Source organism: Delphinapterus leucas, chromosome 6 (genome assembly GCF_059928025.1).
Source record: "Delphinapterus leucas isolate spDelLeu-1000000601 "Yukka" chromosome 6, BTC_Dleu_Yukka2, whole genome shotgun sequence".
Taxonomy (NCBI): domain Eukaryota; kingdom Metazoa; phylum Chordata; class Mammalia; order Artiodactyla; family Monodontidae; genus Delphinapterus; species Delphinapterus leucas.
The window spans coordinates 73612288-73632623 of NC_143134.1; the positions used below are offsets into that span (position 1 = coordinate 73612288).

At 41.5% G+C, this 20336-nt stretch overlaps 1 protein-coding gene across 6 annotated transcripts in view; it reads right to left on the reverse strand.

Annotated features, from left to right (window-relative positions):
* The window catches only part of KANK1 (KN motif and ankyrin repeat domains 1), a 120170-nt gene that overhangs the window by 38028 nt on the left and 61806 nt on the right, over window positions 1-20336 (reverse strand). The window contains exon 1 of one of the 6 annotated variants that reach the window (XM_089913265.1): window positions 14189-14282. The exons of the other annotated variants lie outside the window; for them this stretch is intronic. The gene's annotated coding sequence lies outside the window, so the exon portion shown is untranslated. Of the gene's footprint in view, window positions 1-14188; window positions 14283-20336 lie in introns of those variants that run through there. 6 annotated transcript variants of the gene reach the window in all.

Consider the following 20336-nt stretch of genomic DNA (forward strand, 5'->3'; position numbering starts at 1 on the left):
TGAGGTCATATTCTGAGAAGAGCACAGTTTCATTTCTGTTAGGTTTCCACCCGGAAGGCATGCCTGAATCTGGAAATGTTCATGGATCCTACCTGAAAGACATCCTACAGAAGGACAGGTCTCTCTTTTTTTTTTAGGCTGCACCATGTGGCTTGTAGGATCTTAGCTCCCTGACCAGGGATCGAACCCAGGCCGCCGGCAGTTGAAGCGCGGAGTCCTCATCACTGGACCGCCAGGGAATTCCCAGGTCTCTATTTTTATTTTATTTTTTTTTTAATAGATCTTTATTGTAGTATAACTGCTTCACAATACTGTGTTAGTTTCTGTTGTACAACAAAGTGAATCAGCCACATGCATACATAAGTCCACATATCCCCTCCCTCTTTTTTTTTTTAAACATCTTTATTGGAGTATAACTGCTTTACAATGGTGTGTTAGTTTCTGCTTTATAACAAAGTGAATCAGTTATACATATACATATGTTCCCATATCTCTTCCCTCTTGCGTCTCCCTCCCTCCCACCCTCCCTATCCCACCCCTCTAGGTGGGCACAAAGCACCGAGCTGATCTCCCTGTGCTATGCGGCTGCTTCCCACTAGCTATATATCTTACGTTTGGTAGTGTATATATGTCCATGCCACTCTCTCACTTTGTCACAGCTTACCCTTCCCCCTCCCCATATCCTCAAGTCCATTCTCTAGTAGGTCTGTGTCTTTACTCCCATCTTACCCCTGGATACTTCATGACCTTTTTTTTTTGTCTCTTAGATTCCATATATGTGTTAGCATACGGTATTTGTTTTTCTCTTTCTGACTTACTTCACTCTGTATGACAGACTCTAGGTCCATCCACCTCACTACAAATAACTCAGTTTTGTTTCTTTTTATGGCTGAGTAATATTCCATTGTATATATGTGCCACATCTTCTTTATCCATTCATCTGTTGATGGACACTTAGTTTGCTTCCATGTCCTGGCTATTGTAAACAGAGCTGCAATGAACATCGTGGTACATGACTCTTTTTGAATTATGGTTTTCTCAGGGTGTATGCCCAGTAGTGGGATTGCTGGGTCATATGGTAGTTCTATTTGTAGTTTTTTAAGGAACCTCCATACTATTCTCCACAGTGGCTGTATCAATTTACATTCCTACCAACAGTGCAAGAGGGTTCCCTTTTCTCCACACCCTCTCCAGCATTTATTGTTTCTAGATTTTTTGATGATGGCCATTCTGACTGGTGTGAGATGATATCTCATTGTAGTTTTGATATGCATTTCTCTAATGATTAATGATGTTGAGCATTCTTTCATGTGTTTGTTGGCAATCTGTATATCTTCTTTGGAGAAATGTCTATTTAGGTCTTCTGCCCATTTTTGGATTGGGTTGTTTTTTTGTTACTGAGCTGCATGAGCTGCTTGTAAATTTTGGAGATTAATCCTTTGTCAGTTGCTTCATTTGCAAATATTTTCTCCCATTCATACACCATGATCAAGTTGGGTTTATTCCAGGAATGCAAGGATTCTTCAATATACGCAAATCAATCAATGTGATACACCATATTAACAAATTGAAGGAGAAAAACCATACGATCATCTCAATAGATGCAGAGAAAGCTTTAGACAAAATTCAACACCCATTTATGATAAAAAAAAACCTGCAGAAAGTCGGCATAGAGGGAACTTTCCTCAACATAATAAAGGCCATATATGACAAACCCACAGCCAACATTGTCCTCAGTGGTGAAAAACTGAAACCATTTCCACTAAGATCAGGAACAAGACAAGGATGCCCACTCTCACCACTCTTATTCAACATAGTTTTGGAAGTTTTAGCCACAGCAATCAGAGAAGAAAAAGAAATAAAAGGAATCCAAATCAGAAAAGAAGAAGTAAAGCTGTCACTGTTTGCAGACGACATGATATTATACGTAGAGAATCCTAAAGATGCTACCAGAAAACTACTAGAGCTAATGAATGAACTTGGTAAAGCAGCAGGATATAAAATTAATACACAGAAATCCCCTCCCTCTTGAGTCTCCCTCCCACCCTCCCTATCCCACCCCTCTAGGTCATCGCAAAGCACCAAGCTGATCTCCCTGTGCTATGCGGCTGCTTCCCACTATCTATTTAACATTTGGTGGTGTATATAGGTCCACGCCACTCTCTCACTTTGCCCCAGCTTCCCACTCCCACCCCGTGTCCTCAAGTCTATCCTCTATGTCTGTATCTTTATTCCTGCCCTGAAACTAGGTTCATCAGTACTTTTTTTTTTTTAAATTCCATATATATTTTTTTTAAATCTGTCAAGGTCATCAAAGAAAGGAAAGGCTAAGAACTGTTTCAGATTGAAGGAGATTAAAGAGATATGACAAATGCATGTCTTTATACACATACACACACACACACACAAGCACATATATACATGCAAAAAGACAGCAAATGTGGCAAAATATTAACCACTGGGGAATCTGAATCTGGATGAAGGATGCATGAGAGTTCTTTTATAAATTTGCTCTAAGTTTGAAATTATTTCAAAATAAATTACATAGACATAGATGATAAAAACCTCCTCTACTTGTGCCTCCAGTATCTTTGGGGTACATGAGAGCAGTCAGTGTGAGTCACCAGGGAGCACAGCCAACACTCTGCTGTTGCTCATGCAAATTAAGCGGCCTGTTTTTTATCAAGCCTAATGTCTCTGCTCTCCTATATTACATATTCTTTGAGGAATTTTACATTTGTTTGAGGTATCCCTGGAAACTTATAGACCTCCTCAAATATTAATTTTGCAGATTGGTTGCCAGAAGCCCCATTATAGAAAATAAAGTCCAAAAGTTCCTTTCTGTTGCATTAATAGTCTTCAACAATTTTGCCCCAATCCAGCACTTCCCAGTTTCCTCCCTCCACCCACCACCCCCACTCCGAATCTCAACCAACCAAGCAACTTTAAGCCTATCTGCCTTTGCTCACTTTGTTCCCTCTACCTGGCATGCCCTTCCCCAGCTTCTTCCATCTGTCAGAATTAGCTGCTTTCCCCTTAGGGGCCCAACCCAAATATCTCATCCTTTGTAGAGTCTTCCCTTATCCCTAGCTGCTCTGTCCTGGAAAGAACTGGTCACCTTCCTCCCTCCATTCTCCTAGCACTCTTTGCTAATGCGTACTGACCTGTGTTGTGACTGCCAGTCGCATGCCTGTCTTCCCCCAGCAGACTGCAGGTGTGCTGTGGGGCAGGAGCCAAGTAGTACTTTTCTATCTTTCAGTGCACAGCATGGTGCTTGGCACACAGCATGCTCGGTATTCGGTGAAATGAAAAACCCCATGTCTAGGCATGTGCCAGTTACTTAAGTATGGTGGAGGAAGAGCTGTAGTGATTAAAATCAGGCACTCTGGGACCAGACTGCCTGGGTTCGAATCCTGCCACTGCCACTTTCCAGCCACTGGCAAGTCAGATTCTGTTCCAGCTGTATAATTGGGAAAATAAGAGACCTGCTTCAGTGGTTTTGTGGAGTACTTAGAGCTATGTCGGCAGACTACTATTATTATTTACTATTATTGGACCACCCTCTGTTGTTTGGTGAACCACATAGCCCTGGCATCCAGATAGTCCAGAACTCCTCTCCCTCCACCCTGTTTTTTCTCCCCCTACCCCACAAAGCTAGGGTTTGAGGTATTTGTGATGCTTTTCAAAATCGAGTTTGCTGTTCATGTGTATGTGTGTGCACACTAGGGCTCAGGGGAGTGGAGTATGGGTGCTGGTTAGGTATACAGGGAGCCCTAGTCCAGCATCAATTATGCATAGGAAGGAAGTAAAATAAAAAGTAAAAGCGGAAAAACTTCCCCAATCTTTAAAAGTATATTACGACCAAGTTAAGATATTTTCTTCTCACAATAAGAGGACAAAGGTAGGCACTAATTTTTATCAACAATCTCATTCTTCTATCTCTACTGAACTCATAAGAGTACAGCATTCTTTAACACACTGTGCAGAGACGTGTGCTTTAGAACCACTGACTGCATTTCCATGCAGTCATCCAGAATGGCTTGCCTAAACTTGGGGGCGGGGGGCGGTATAATTTTTTCATAAAACAAGTACAGGAGCCATAAATACTTCCTAGTTCACAGACAAGCAATGGGCAACAAGGGTCTGGAATTGCACACTCAGTGACAAGGTTTGTACACATAAAATGAGGGGACTGGTGAAACTCGATGATTTCCAAAGGTTGCTTCCAGACCATGACCCTTTCACTATACTTCACACAAAATTCCATAACATCGCATGCTATGTGAGCAAGTGAAGGAAGAAATTAATTAGAGCAGTTGTCAGACTACAGGAACTCATACAGAGCCCGGGGCCTTGCTCTCTGCCCACTCCATTGGGCAGCACTTTCCAGCTGCATGGTAACAAGTGGCACAACTTAACAATCCCCAAATGCAGCTTCCTTTTGCTGTATCATCAGTCCTATCCTGGGCAGGCCTTAGAAGTCCAGAAGCCAGGCTGCAGGTGAGCGGTGAGAGGGAAGAAAGTGGAAAGGGTTACAGTTCCTGGGAATGGAATGGGCGATGTGTTAATAAAGGACACATTGTAGTAAGGAGGACGTGACATTACAGAGGCCGGGAGGGTCACATAATGGCCCTCTTCTCCAGTGTTCAGTGCCAACTAGAAGATGCAGCGACTCTACCCAAAATCTGTCTCGTAATAGTCAAGACACCACGGGCACTTCAGTACTTGTTCTCACCAGCCTCAGCAGCGCTGCCTTCTAATGTCCACTGTCTAATTTAAAGACTTACTGATGAACTAGAGCCTAAATTTGTCATGCACGCACAGATGGGACATAGCCTGGGGACTAAATGCTGTTTTCCAAACTTTCTTCCAAAATAACACGTTGAGGGCTTCCCTGGTGGCGCAGTGGTTGAGAGTCTGCCTGCCGATGCAGGGGACACAGGTTCGTGCCCCGGTCCGGGAAGATCCCACATGCCGCAGAGTGGCTGGGCCCGTGAGTCATGGCCGCTGGGCCTGCACATCCAGAGCCTGTGCTCCGCAACGGGAGAGGCCACAACAGTGAGAGGCCCGAGTACCGCAAAAAACAAAAAACCAAAACCAAAAAAAAAAAAAAAAACACGCTGCTCTAAGCATACATAGGAAATGTGCCAAAGAGTTATTTTGTGAAAAGCAGAGAAGCAGCACAAGCTAGGACTTTGGGACAGAAAGGCTTTTCTAACAAAGCATTACAGTTTTTTTTTTCTTTTCTGGGGGGTGGGGCTCAAGTAATTATAAGAATCCCAGCCCTTATTTTGTTTTACAGTATTTACATAAGAAAAAGAAACCGGCTTTAAGGCACACTGAGCAGCTCCCTATTAGAAAAACAGAGCTCAAAACAAATGACCAAAAATGGATTTACCAACAAGAAAGGAAATTCTGTGATTTAAGTAAGCCATAAACTCAACAACTCAGACCTTAACATATACATACAACCTCTCACTCCCACGACAATGACATCTTTATGTTAGAGCCACGGGCTAAAGCTGAAACTGTCACTGAACCAAAAATCCAGGACTGAGTTATTCTTTCCAGCCTGTAAGAAAAGCAAATATTTTTTATAACATACAGAGCTTGAGTTTATATTTCACCAACCCCCATCCAAATGTCACACTCTCCTCTATTTTTCTTTTTTTGGGCTTTCTTACTTACCCACCCAGAAACAAAATAACTGTAATTTTCAGCAAGCAGGAAGCCAAGTCTCAGGTCCACTTCCCTCAGCATTAAAGGGCCTGCACACGTTAGCAGGCAAAGAGCCCAGGAGCTGCTGCAGAGCATTTATTTATACCCATTTGGAATTTCCTGACCAACTAACAGCCTGCTGGCCACGGGGTTTAATTCCAGGACTCTCGGCGTCAGTGAGACAGCAAAAACTACCAATGAACGAAACTGCTAGCAAGGATCTTAACCCAGAGGTAAAGACAGACCTCTCCCATGCCCCTTCCAATTTTTCAAACAAACTATGCTCATATCCTTCAGACACATGAAGTGCTAACCTAGAAATACAGCTATAAATCTGCTAAGTCTAGGAAGAACACAGACTGAAAGGCGGCAAATGTGTCCTTATTCTTCCTGCTGACTTAGTCCCTCCCCCAAACCCTCCAGTGCTGAGAAAAGCTCCCTGTCACAATCTGAGCCATAGCGCAGGGCTGTTCTATGAAGGAAATGATTCAGTGTTATGCTGAACCCAGGCTGGGCTTGAGGCGAGTGATTTCTTTTCTTGGTTTATTCTTATTTAATGCAACATGTAATTTGAAGGCTAAAAACACTCCCATTTGTAAACCACAGACCCAAACCTTTTTTTTTTTTCATAGTTCCTTAAACATTTTATTCCAATTAGATCATATGACTTTCAAAGACACAGAATTAGTTCCCAAACAAGTGCATTCTGTTTTAGGGGGATAACATTTTTGAGCGACATTTTGTTTCTGTTTTAAACGTTTACTAAGAATGAGATGTCCCTCTAACGGTTTAAATTCACCACCAAAAAAAAAGAGGGAAAAAAGGGTTCTTTTAAATCTGTTCTTCACTTGTGCCTAAGTATATTGGGTAAATGTGACTGACTCTAGTGGAATAAAGTTTAATTGAACTCTTCTACAGGCAAGTAAGAAAAGTTAGTTCTAAACAGTAAAACAGAGATTAACAAAGATTAAGGATGACTCTTAATGGCCTGTTTTGTAAAATTCAAAATGGGACAGCTATGTGGAGAGAGGCAGAGTTTTACAAGAACCCCTGGATTTGCAGAGTCTAACTGGTCCACCTTAGTGCTGGCACACACCCTACCTCACTCCACTCACATTCTCGTGGCTGAGTGCTTTAAAAGTGACTATCTTTGAAACAGACATTTTCCTGCGTGAAGCTACAAAGATCAAACTTTTTAAGATGACGTGGAATTCATTTGGGCTTGTTTTACGCCAAATAAACTGATTCAAAGAGAAATAACAAACTAATAAAGAACAAAGCTTCAAGTGCCAGATACTTTGAAATATAGGATCCAAAAACTTCCAAGTTATTTTACCCAACGACACCACATTAGATAAGAGATTTGAGTTAGATCAATTTTTTCCTTGTTTTTGGACTTAAGAAAAACTTTTTTGAGATATTTATGTACCATAAAATTCACCCATTTTAAGTGTACATTTTGATGAGTTTTAGTTAATGTATATCGTTGTGCATCCATCCCCACAATCCAGTTTTAGAAAACATCCATCATTCAAAAAACTTCCTTAGGCTTGTTTTTTTTGTTTGTTTTGTTTTGTTTTCTTTGCGGTACGCGGGCCTCTCACTGTTGTGGCCTCTCCCGTGCGGAGAACAGGCTCCGGATGCGCAGGCTCAGGGGCCATGGCTCACGGGCCCAGCCGCTCCGCAGCATGTGGGATCTTCCCGGACCGGGGCACAAACCCGTGTCCCCTGCATCGGCAGGCGGACTCTCAACCACTGCACCACCAACGAAGCCTCTTAGGCTTGTTTTATCATTTGCTTTTAAGAGAGAAATTTTCTCCTCTGTACTTCTGAGAATATTCTGGTATTATTTAGTCACATTATTATATTCCAAACTAAGTATCAATATCAAAAGACTCGTTTTTAAGAATTAAACTGAGGAAAGCATCTGAATGTAGTGTTCCTTAATCCTGGAAAAAAATTCTGCTAAATTTTTATTTTATAAATATGAATATAGTTGTTCTACAAAAAGGTTGAAGGTCGTTATTTTGTCTGTGTGCTTCTATGAAGGCAGGGTCTAACAGAAAAAGTCACTGTATGCAAGTAAATGTCTAGTCCTTTATCAAGGATGACAAAAGTTGGGATGGGAGAAGAATTAAAAATAGGAGCTTCTTCTGACTGGAGAGTGTCAGTCACAACGGTTCCCACTGTCGGGAGAAAGACACACCTCTCTGCCTCTACTCTTCTTTAATTTATGTACAGAAGAAGCCACCAAATGAGATCTGGGAGGATGAAGATGTGTTCAAGACCTTTCCTCAGATAGGTGGGGAGTAGCCAGGAAAGGTGACTCCTTGTGAGAGGGGAAATGGGCTGTAGGCAAAGGCTTCTGTGACACCAGGCTGGCAGACAGTGCCCCAACGGTCCTTCTTCCCTGAACGGTGGCTGCAGGACTTTGAGATGGCAACCAAGCATATCAGTAGCCACAGTTCTGCTGACTCATCCCCCCATCCCCACCCCTCTTGTGGTGGGGACAGGGGCATCAGCATCTTTAGAAGCTTCCCAGATGAGTCTCTGCCACAGCCAGGGATGAGAACCTCGGCTCTAAACCAAGCAAACTCTGCAACTCTTAAGTGTGCTCTTCATTTTGGCTTCAAGGAAGCTGAGAGCCAAACTGGGGGCAGCCCCTTAAGCAATTCAAGTAACCAAGTAAGGTTCAGATCATAAGTTCAACTACCTTCAGAGTCCAGGTTAATGATGGAAAGGAAGGGGTTCAGAGGGATTTGGGGGCGACCAGAAGGCACCTGTCCTCTCCAGATGACTGTGACCCTGTGAAAGTACACATCCAGTGATCCAGATCTTTTGACTTTTCAAGATAAGCTGCAGAAATTGGTATATTTTTTAGAAATTGGTATTTTTATATGAAATTATCTAATATAAAAAATCTTGGCAATTAATTCAAATTAAAACAAAACCTTGGGTTGGTCAAACTGAACACGCTCCCAGGTCTCGGTATGACACCAAGCAAGGACTTCATGGTATCCATTTGGGATGTAATTTCATTCCTGTTTCCATCCCTTTCCTTTTCCTATTTTCCAGGTGGCCAACTTTTTTTCTTCTCATTTAAAATTGCTAGAGTCCTTGTTGAAACAAATTGAAGACAAAGACAACAACCAAAACAACAGCCTAGGATCCCTACCATGACCATTTCTCTAGCAGGTAATCTTGATAGCAAAAACCCTACCTGTAAGTCTTCATCCTGAAAAGAGACAGGTTGAAAGCAAGATGCTCTGCTGTCATGCTCATGAAGGACCTGCGTTGAGACTTCCCCTCAACCCTTAAAGAATTCAAATACCTTATCACGCTACGTCACCCATCCTCTCCTCTCAGATGGGATATGACACCAAAACCTGGGTGTCTAAGGGAACTGCAGTGATGGAGAAAGGTGGGCACAGTTCCCTTCCTCACCACCAGGGCTCCTTCTCTACCCACCTCCCTCACAGCCCAAGGAGGCTGACAGGACTTGAAGGGGATTAGAAGGACAGGACAGGTCCAGCAAGGGCTTACAGTTCTTTCCCATCCTGTTAGGTGTGGACAGCATTGGGTGCTGGAAGAGCACTCCTCTTTACCTGCCTGGATTAGAAGGATCTGCGCCTAAAACTGAACATCAGGGAGATTTTCCAAGGAGAGGCCACAACCAACACCAAAAGGGTGTGCCCCAGCGGAGGTGTGAGGTTCCAGCTGGGAAACTGAAATCAGGAAGAGGATGCTATGGACGATGGGCCTATCTTAAAAGGCCAGAAAAGAATCCTCTGTCTTTGTTAAACCTTACTCAACAAAGTGCATTTCCCCAAACACATTTAAGGTTTAACACTGGAGTCACACTGAATTTCTATGGGTTGGGTTTTTTTCATGGTCTGGGTTGCCTCATGATTATTACTTTCATTAAGTTTAAACTAAAGACTTTCTCACAATATATTTTCATCTGAGATTTGAAATCAACATTTAAAAAAGCCAAATGACAAAATGAACTGGGGCATGAAACTAAAGGATTTAAAACTTTAAATGAGATTACCACAGAGACTATAAAGGCTGTAAATGATGAAGCAGTAAGGACAGTTTATTTCCTTCCATCTAAAAGGGGTGATAGATCTGTAGAGACCTTCCCCAAAAAACTGTGGGTGAGAAGGAAGGTAGACCAATGGCCATACTCCCGCCTTAGAGGTCACCAGCTCAGGTTCTCATCCACAGGTTCAACCCGTCCACCAAACCAGACTAGATAATAAGCAAGAGGAACTGATTGGAGCTCCCCCACCTCTCTCTGCTTGGATTGTTAACAAGCTGGGAAAGGAGCAAAGAGGCCATGGGAGCTAGAAAGAGCTTTCCAAATGGCCTCCAATAATACTCCTCTCTGGATAACCACATTGTACCTGGTCTCCTCTCCCTGGAACTCAAGGCATTTAACAGACAACACCATTTTAAGCCTACCTTAGAGCACGTGATAGAGAGAAAGTATACACTACAACTTCCACTTAGATGTGAGGTATGAGGAGGAAGAATCCAAGTATGTGTGACAGAGTGAAAGCCACCTGTTCATGCAGGGGAAATATCCAGGTGAACAGGCTGGGAGAAAATTGCCAAGAGTATGACAATTTAAGATTGGCAACTGGTAGGGCTCAATTCAACCCCAGAGATTCCTAAGCAGGCACTGTGCCTGCGTCTTGCTCTGTATTAGATGCCCAGAGTTAAGGCAGCACCAAGGAGGTGGGCTGCAAACATTTGTTGGTTGAACACTGAGCCTGTTGGCTATGCTGGGTACTACACAAGCCACAATGGGCATACCAAGATGAAGACGACATGAATCCTGCCTCTTAAGACCTCAGAGATTACAGATTAATGAGACACACAACTACAACTCTTACATAAAAGCAAGTGATGGCAACTATTTAACAGAATACAAAGCTCTCCAGGAATAAACAAGAGGAATGGGCGAATTCCCACTGGGAGTATCTGAGAACACGTGTTGGAAGAGGTAAGAGAGGAAGCAGGACTTGAGGCATAAGAAGGGCTCATATAAACAGATACAGGAAAGACATCCAAGTAAAGAGAACAGCGCTTTGCGCAAAGCCTACAGGGCAGGTAGGAGTGCGGGAGCAGCAGCTGGGGTGGTGGAGAAGCCCCTGCTTCTTTCACACCTCTTTGGACAGAGCAGGTCTCTTACCACCTGGAGCCATGGAGAACTGGGAAGGCCAACTGTGATTTTTGCAGGCATTATGACTGAAGAAACAGAAATAGACTATGATTTCTGTCAAAATAAGGCCCAAAACAAAGGCTCAGAATAAAGAGCAGAAAACAGAGATTAAAGTTCATGAAAGCTAAAATGTTTGGAGAGACAGAGAAAATAACAAAAGTATAGAAAGCTCAGTGACCCTTAATCTTGCCAGCCATCCTTAACAAAACAAAATCACAAAGTAGTGAGAATAAGGCAAAGACAGACCCACTTTCACAGAACCTCAGGGTTGGTCCTTCCACAAAGAAGGGAAACAGGTGCCCTCTGCCTAGTAAATTTCTGTGCAGTCTTTTAAAAGTGAGCTACTGAATGAATGAACTCACTGAACTGAATTATTTCTACTGAGTTTTGTATCATTCTTTCTGGTAGCCCAAAAACTATACCCTCACTTAAATTTACCACTATTTGGAAAGCCTACTTTTTCTGTCCAGAGGACAGAAAACGGAGGGATAACGTCCCAGAGGAAAAGCCCCCAGCTCTAAGCCCTCTTTACCTTTCCGGAAGCTTTTCTGTCTTGGATTTCTTCATTTAAAATCAGTATCCTGAGGTGGTATAAGTTCCAGCACTGTCTTCCAGTTCTCAAATAATTTCCGAGCACCCCCTTTGGAGAATCCACGGCTCCTCGTGTGTGTGTGTGTGTGTGTGTGTGTGTGTGTGTGTGTGATGAATGAGCATTTAGAAGGCATTGCTCAGGGCCCGCTGAGATTCCTTACAGGACAGGCTGACAGGTAACCAACCACAGAGCTTATGATGTGACGTGACCTTTTCCCCTCACATTGCCAAACAGCTGTCCCTGAGGCAGATTTGAAAACTGTGTAAAGTGTGGTGCTAATGGAAAAATCTGGCGGCAAAGGGCTTCAGTATTTTGCAATTTTTCCCTGTAAGCTGCATTGCTGGAATGGTTTGACACGCAAACCATTCCCTCCTCCCCGACTGGCTTATGGACTTCCAGGTCTCCACCCTGCTGTGCTATAGAAGTCAGTATACCATTGGGCTGACTCACCACGTGAAGAGGTGGAATACTGGCTAGGGGACATGCTGCATGAAGCCAGCAGGTACTTCTACCTCCTCTGCCAGCTCATGGGAAGATAAATCAGGCTTTGTCCTCACAGTTGGAGGGAACATGCCAAATGGGCTGCCTCAAAAAACACTGCCATGGGGTGGCCCTGATTTGAATAAAAAATCCCAGTCAATCAATCTGAAATGCTAGGGAAAAGGAAATACACCAGCCGTCACTTGCTGGGTACGCTGTCTTACATGAGGGGAATACTGAGAGCAGAGGAAGAGTGAACTTTTTTCTGTTTTAGTTATAGAAGAATGTAAGAACTGATGCACATGACGAACGATTTAAAGAGATTAAGCAGTTGGGCTTATGAGTTATTAAATGTCACCTCTCTCTCCCTCTGTTATATTTCTAATCTTGGCATATTCTCCCCCTTTATTTCAGGAGACTTTTTTTTATTTGTGGCTGTGTTGGGTCTTCGTTGCTGCTCACGGGCTTTCTCTAGTTGCGGTGAGCAGGGGCTACTCTTCGTTGCGGTGCACGGGCTTCTTATTGCGGTGGCTTCTCTTGTTGCGGAGCACGGGCTCTAGACGCGTGGGCTTCAGTAGTTGTGGCTCGCGGGCTCAGTAGTTGTGGTGCGCAGGCTCAGTAGTTGTGGCTCGCGGGCTCTAGAGTGCAGGCTCAGTAGTTGTGGCGCACGGGCTTAGTTGCTCTGAGGCATGCGGGATCTTCCCGGATCAGGGCTCGAACCCGTGTCCCCTGCATTGGCAGGCGGATTGTTAACGATTGCGCCACAACAGAAGTCCCCTTTCAGGAGACTCTGAAATGTGCCTGCTGTACAGAAACACTCGAAATGCCTTTGCCTAATAGATAGTTGATGCAAGAAAAAGGCACTCATTAAGTGGACAGGGAAGGGAAAATTTGGCAGGACAAGCTGAATCAATGTTTGCAAAGCTGATGGAATTTATCAACTAAACCAGATACTGTGAGATCAAATTCAGAAAATCCCATGACTATCACTTGATTCTATCCAACAGAGATCATGTCCAAAATACAAAAGATCCTTTGGAGAGAGAACTGTTCCAATTAATAAAATCACAGAAAAAGGAGCTAAAATAAATTTAGTACTTGTGACTATTAATAGCAAGTTGCTTCCATAAACTATTACTCTAGCACCAGCTCCTTTAAATAAAGGTTTATATGATGAAATGTAGCCATGTCCACAACCTCTGATCCAGCTGGTAGAAATGTCACGAACCACTCAAATCTGGCTTGTCACAAACAAGACAAAGTAAGAGTACAAAGATTTAAATTTCAGGATAAGAACAAAAATCCCATGAATCCAATAATTTTTTTCTCTTGGTCCAGTTCTCCCTCATGTCTGTAGTTCTGCTTTTCATTCTGTTGGTTAGAAAAGCCTTCTGAATATTATAGAATATTATTCAATCTGAATTTTCAGCCATGGCTTGCTCCAAGAACTACTAGGATTAGAAATCTGGTCACTATTTTTAAAAATCCTCAATATAGCTACATACTTATTTTTAAGCTGTGAGATCACTTGTCCATACAGAGCTGCCAGCTGAGATCACTAATGCTGTATATGTAAGTGGCTGCATATTTTAAACACTTCTCTTGTTTTCAGGCTTCCTAATGAACTGCAACCCGAAAGCAGAGCCAGGTTTTATCCTCTAAAACATGAACATACTTTTCGTAAAGCATATGGGAATAGAGTACACTCCAAAAATATCTAATAAGGCAGCCAAGGGAGGAAAGATAGAATCATGATTTTTTTTGACTTAGAACTTCTACGACTGTATGAATGAATCTTACCAAATCTGATTTCCTGGTTGGGTCTTATTTGAGGTGTTTTATTAGAGAGGTCTACTCAATGCCATTTTAAAATATGTTGCCAGAAAAGAGCAAGAATTCATTATCTCTGTGAATTTGAGAACTATGCTAACTATTTTTCATGCCAGATCAAAGAGCCTTTTATAGAAAAGGTCCCCAAAGCAGAAACTGTGAGCTTTAGTCACTGATTTTCCTCCAAACCCATTCAAACCTTTCTCAGAAATTGCACAAAGGAGATGAACAGGAATTATTCAGGACACAGGAAGAAGGAAGCTAATGGGCTCAACTAGCCCACCCAAAGTTCTTCCAGAAAGAGGGGAAGTGTATAATCAGAAACAAATGTCAATACTCACGATGGGAAGTCTGCGGGTGAGCAGGGCACAAAATATTCACGTCCTTGTAGGAAGGGCTGTTGTAATCCTTTGCCTCACTATGCAGTCTCCTAATGACAGCAACAGCTCAAGTTCTTAACATAGCCAATCTCCCTGTTTGGCTTTTATTTTGTATTTTTTCTTGGCACCCACGGTATATCAGGGCAGCAATCGACAACTGAAGGGTACTTTGCCCAGCACTCAGGACTAGCAAGAGCCTGGATTCTATCCTTCTTACACCCAAGTCAGCTGGTACTTGCTGGGAGATAAGTCATCCTTCCTCGGCTTAGCTGGAGAGCTAATTGCCTGTCTGAAATCTGATGCTTAACCCATTATGACTCGCTCATGGTTTGAAGCAAAAATCTTATAATGCGAAGCTGGCTACAGCTTAAAACCAAAGCCTTGAAAGTTTATAAAACAGGCAAGCCCTGACAAGGGAGGGACTCTTCAGAGCCTCTTGGGGGCGGGACAAATTCTGGGGTTCTGATTAACCAGACAAGCACGATTCTAAAACCCAGGGTCCCTGTTTGTAGGTGGTCTTGGCATTTTAACAGTAATGAAATTCAAATGCAAATACTTCTTACTTAAAAAAATAACTATCTTACCAAACACCATCACTATAAGAAAATAAATTATTTCATTTATAAACTTCAGTGTGAAATTAGCCTTCAAATAACTAACAACGAAGTTTCATTTGAAGTTGAAATGCATAATCTAATTAAATCCAATTAGTAAACACATCAAATAACAGGATGAAACTGCACGATATACTAAATATACAAATATTACATATATATATATATATGGTATTAGAATACGTTTGTTAATTTGGCTCTATGAAACACGTCACATGAAGAAAAAAATAACCCCTGTCAGGAAGGACATGTTATTTGTAATCATTCTACTTTTGGTTTTTTTGTAGTTTTCTTAAATACATACTTTCCCCTTGATCTGTTTCCCCTTGATTGGATCTTCATAGACACTATACTTCTGATTTTTAATGTCAACAGAATGCCTCAAACAAAGGAAAATTACTTTCCATATTCAACTTCTGGCTTAGCCATGGTGGCAAGTCGTGTTTTGCCATCTGAAAATAAGGAAGGGAGATTGAACAGGAGAAATCAAAATCCTGGCTAGCTCTTACGTATGTTTTTATGTTAGGCAACTCTGTGTTACCCTCTCAGCTCTTCTGATAACCACTGAACACACCGCTTAGGGGAAAATGCAAAGTACAAATAGGAACACTCATTTAATCCTCTTGCAGATTGTATCAGGAGACCCTGGAAGGTCAAGAAGGGTACCCATGAATTAAAGCAGCCCCAGTTTCTAATCAGCTTACTCTCTGTCTTTGGAGTAATACAAACACAGAGGTCAGGTCTAAGACTCACCACCATGAACACACCACCTCTGCCATGCTCTGTGACATTCTTTACAGATGGTCTCAGAAAACACCAGGTCGGCTCTAGCCAAACCAGTCAGTGCAAATTGGTCTTGTCTTGTACTTGACAAACAGCACGCAATCCCTGCTGTCAGGTTCACCGCAGTGGGCTCAGAGTTCTGTTTGAGAAATCCTCCTGCCCAGAAAAAATATTTACACAACGGAGAGTGGGCTGCACTGCACTGCAGCCTTCTGCCTGCTCGGCCACGAGTCTTTGGCTCTCTCTGATTGGCCAGGTCTTATCAGTGGCCTTTGTACCTCATTTATGATCAGCATGGAGAAAAAACCTGGAGCCAAATAACTGATCAGGGTAACAAGATTTTATGAAAGTTATTATATTAATTTAAAATGACAACCGGGGCTTCCCTGGTGGCGCAGTGGTTGAGAGTCCGCCTGCCGATGTAGGGAACACGGGTTCGTGCCCCGGTCTGGGAAGATCCCACATGCCGCGGAGCGGCTGGGCCCGTGAGCCATGGCCGCTGAGCCTGCGCGTCCGGAGCCTGTGCTCCGCAATGGGAGAGGCCACAACAGTGAGAGGCCCGTGTACCGCAAAAAAAAAAAAAAAAAAAAAGACAACCAAATGTTTAATGTAGTTCAATAAGTATATTAAGTGAGTAAGTATGCATCTGTCTGGAAAAATTCACATGTATTTGGGCTGTGAAAGAGAACAGCAACAGAGGGAAAAACTGTAATAAACTAGCAAAGGCAAGTATTCACAGAAATAAAAATGGTGATGGCAAGCATAAAAAGTCACTCCCTAATGCTCATCTATCCATTTCATTTAACTGTCAAAGGACAGTAATTCAATTCTTTCCCCAGCATCACAGCATCCGACAGAGCCTGGCACAATGGCACCTGGGCCGGTGTTTATTAGATCAGGAACTTAGAGATAGCAAAACAAGAAGGATGGTGATTTCTCCCGACATCTGACCAGCACTTTACATTGTGTTTTTACGGTTATTGTTTTATTTTTTATTCACAACAATCCTGTGAAGAAGGTAGGACAGGTATTATTATCTTCATCTGACAAATAAGCCACTTGTTATTTGGCTTCTAAAGAGATTCTAGGCTCTAATTAAAGTTTCACAACATTAATTAGTGTTTACAGAGGTATCGATCAGTACACTCAGTTTACAACATGATGCAAAAACTTGGGGAAAAGCACACTGTCCCTATCTCTAAATTCTTCAGAAATACAGCAATTTACCTAACCAATGACCCCCATTTACTTACTACTTGGCTATATAAAAAGAGAACAGTCAGCCATAAGCAATTTATGATGTTCATAAGTCATTACATTAACAAATGACATTAGGGTATTCTTAATAATACCATAATAAAATGTTTTAAATTAATGAAAACAAAACTGGACCAGTCAAGAGAAGTAGGATAAAGGATCTGGTGAAAAAGACATAAAACTATGACAAACAATTGATAATGAGGGGGTTGCCAGTAAGAAGGAAGATGCAATCTGGAAGGGGTTCACAGGTAAGGTTGCCAGGTTTAGCAAATAAAAATACAGGACACCCAGTTAGATCTGAATTTCAGATAAACAAAGAATACTTTTATAGTATAAAAATGACCTCTATTTTATCTGGATACTCTGTCCACAAGGAGACTTCAACTTCCACTAGAATGTAAGATTCCTGCAAGCAGGGATTTTTGCCTGTTTTGTTCACTGTTCTATTCCCAGGGCCCAGAACGATGTTTGGCACGTTGTAGGTGCTCAGTAATATTTGCCATGTACTAGTTAAGTTTATTTCTTAAGCTGTGATGGTATGTACATGGGTGCTTGTTATATAAACTTTACGTATTTTGTATGTCTGAAATGTACAGTAATAAATTTACAAATTACAGCATTAACTAACTGCTGTTATAAGGGGGAGGGGGTGGGGGGAGGGATGGATTGGGAGGTTGGGGTCAGCAGATGTAAGCTATTACATATAGAATGGATAAACAACAAGGTCCTACAGTATAGCACAGAGAACTATATTCAATATCTTGTGATAGGGACTTCCCTGGTGGCTCAGTGGGTAAGACTCCACGCTCCCAATGCAGGGGGCCCGGGTTCAACCCCTGGTCGGGAAACTAGATCCTGCATGCATGTTGCAACTAAGAGTCCACATGCAGCAATTAAGAGTCTGCATGCTGCAACTAAGGAGTCCGCATGCCGCAACTAAAGATCCCACATGCCTCAACGAAGATCCTGCATGCTGCAACTAAGACCCGGCACAGCCAAAATAAATAAATAAATATTTAAAAAAAAAAATCCTGTGATAAACCATAATGGAAAAGAATATGAAAAAAGAATGTATATATAACTGAATCACTTTGCTATACAGCAGAAATTAACACAACACTGTAAATCAACTATATTTCAAAAAAAAAAAATCAGTACCTTTTACCCAATCTAACTGAAGGACTCAATGGGGAAGTCAGAGTATAAAAAGGACTTGGAATGGTCCCCTACCCAGTTTAAACTCTAAACAGGGACGTGAACATGGGATGATCAGTCTTCAGGTGTGTTTTGCAGCCAAGGGCACAGTTTAAGTAGGTGGTACTTTTCTCATCTGTCTTCTTTTGCATCTGCTTTATTCCTAAGACCGTGGAAAGTGTTTCTTTTGCCAGTGCTCTGACTGCACCGTCACACAGGATTTCTCCTCATATTCTACGGAGCCCAAAGCAGTGATTTTTCAGGGGTAGGGGTAGGGAGGGAGACCCCTTTCGGGCATAACACATCTAGGGGAAGTACAGTTTAAAAAAGCATATTTAATATTATACTTTATTTTTGGAAAATGAAAGAAAACCATATAATTTACTCCACATTTAAAACTTCCACTAAACTATCCAAATAATGTAACTTTTTCTCATGGGAAAGATCAGTAACCAGCCTTCATTAGCTTCCATAAAGCTCTCTTTATCCCATCTTAATGTGGGTTTGTAAATGTTCTTATGTTAATTACATTTCCAAAAGTATATTTATAACTCACAAACACTTTTGCATTGTTTGAGTTTGGCTTTTTTTTTTTTTAACAATGGGCAGGTATTTCTTTTGTAATACAAAGTGAGAAAAGAAAATGTAAAATAAAGATTTTTATAACTATAATCTCCACTATGTGAAATGCATAAAATTTAAAGAAGGAAATAATGCCATTTGCAGCAACATGGATGGACCTAGAGATGGTCATACTGAGTGAAGTCAGACAGAGAAAGACGAATATCATATGATATCGCTTATGTGTGGAATCTAAAAATAATGGTACAAATGAACTTATTTACGAAACACAAAGAGTCATGGATGTAAAAAAAACAAACTTATGGTTACCAGGGGGAAGCGGGGGAGGGATAAACTGGCAGATTGGGATTGACATATACACACTACTATATATTGATATAAAATAGGTAACTAATAAGGACCTATTGTAGAGCACAGGGAACTCTACTCGAACTCTGTAATGACCTATATGGGAAAAGAATCTAAAAGAAGAGTTGATATATGTGTATGTATAACTGATTCACTTTGCTGTACACCTGAAACTAACACCACACTGTAAATCAACTATGCTCCAATAAAAATTTTAAAAATAAATAAATTAAGAAAAAAAATTTAAAGGCCATATGGAAAATGAGCAAAAAATTTATTTTAGGGTGGTGGTGTTGCCAGTAATTCTTGCTTTATTTTTTTGGAAAACACTAAACTTGTGTATTATAAAATTTTCTCTAATGAGTTTCATATATATGTATGTGTATGTATATGTATACATGATGTATACATGTATATGTACCTGTGTATGTACATACACACATATATTTATACACATACATGCATATATAAAATTAAAGTAATTGTGTATGACTAAGCCTCTAATCAGATTTGCTTACAGGCTTACAGAGGTCATGGTGATTAGAATAAACAAAAACCTTCCCTTGCCTTGTCCAGGCACCTTTGTGCAATAACAATTCATACCCTGACACCCCAGAAGTCACAAATCAGAGAGCTTTTCTTCACTTTCAGACTCAGTCCCCAGACCTGTTAGGCAGGACACCAGGTGAGGAAGAAAGGTTATAACTTTATCATCAGACTTCAGGAACAAAGGAAAAGGGATACTCCAGGACAAGTCAAGTTGGAAAGGGAATTAGGGTCACTTGGGGTAAGTATCTAAACTCTTGAATATATTGATTCTGCCAGAGATACCAGAGCGTTCCAAGGCACCAACAACTTCGAGCCCCCTTTCTCTGAGTGTGTGAGAAGAACTGAGGGCAGCAGAGGGAAGGGAGATCATAGTACCACGGGGGTTGAAACCCACCCACAACTCTCAAGAAATTTCACAATGTTTCAATCTCTTCCCTTATCAAATGTTCGACTAGAGAAACAAGTAATAATCCTGACTTTCCTTTCTTCACTTAGGTAAGTTACTGAGCTTTTCTGTGCTATCATATAGGGATGACAGTGGTGGTGGTGATGATAACAGCATACTCTCCTAGGATTACTATGACTATTAAGTATGATAATGCAGGCAAAACATCTTGGGCACCATGGTAACACTAAGTGTTCATTAAATGTTAGGTATTGTCATTCATATTTTATTAATGACAGCAGTCCTGAGCAGAATCTATAATAGTCCTGAGAAGCTGAGCAGTAGAAAGGATAGGAAAAAGAATGAACAGAGTAAGATCAGTTGTTCCATAATA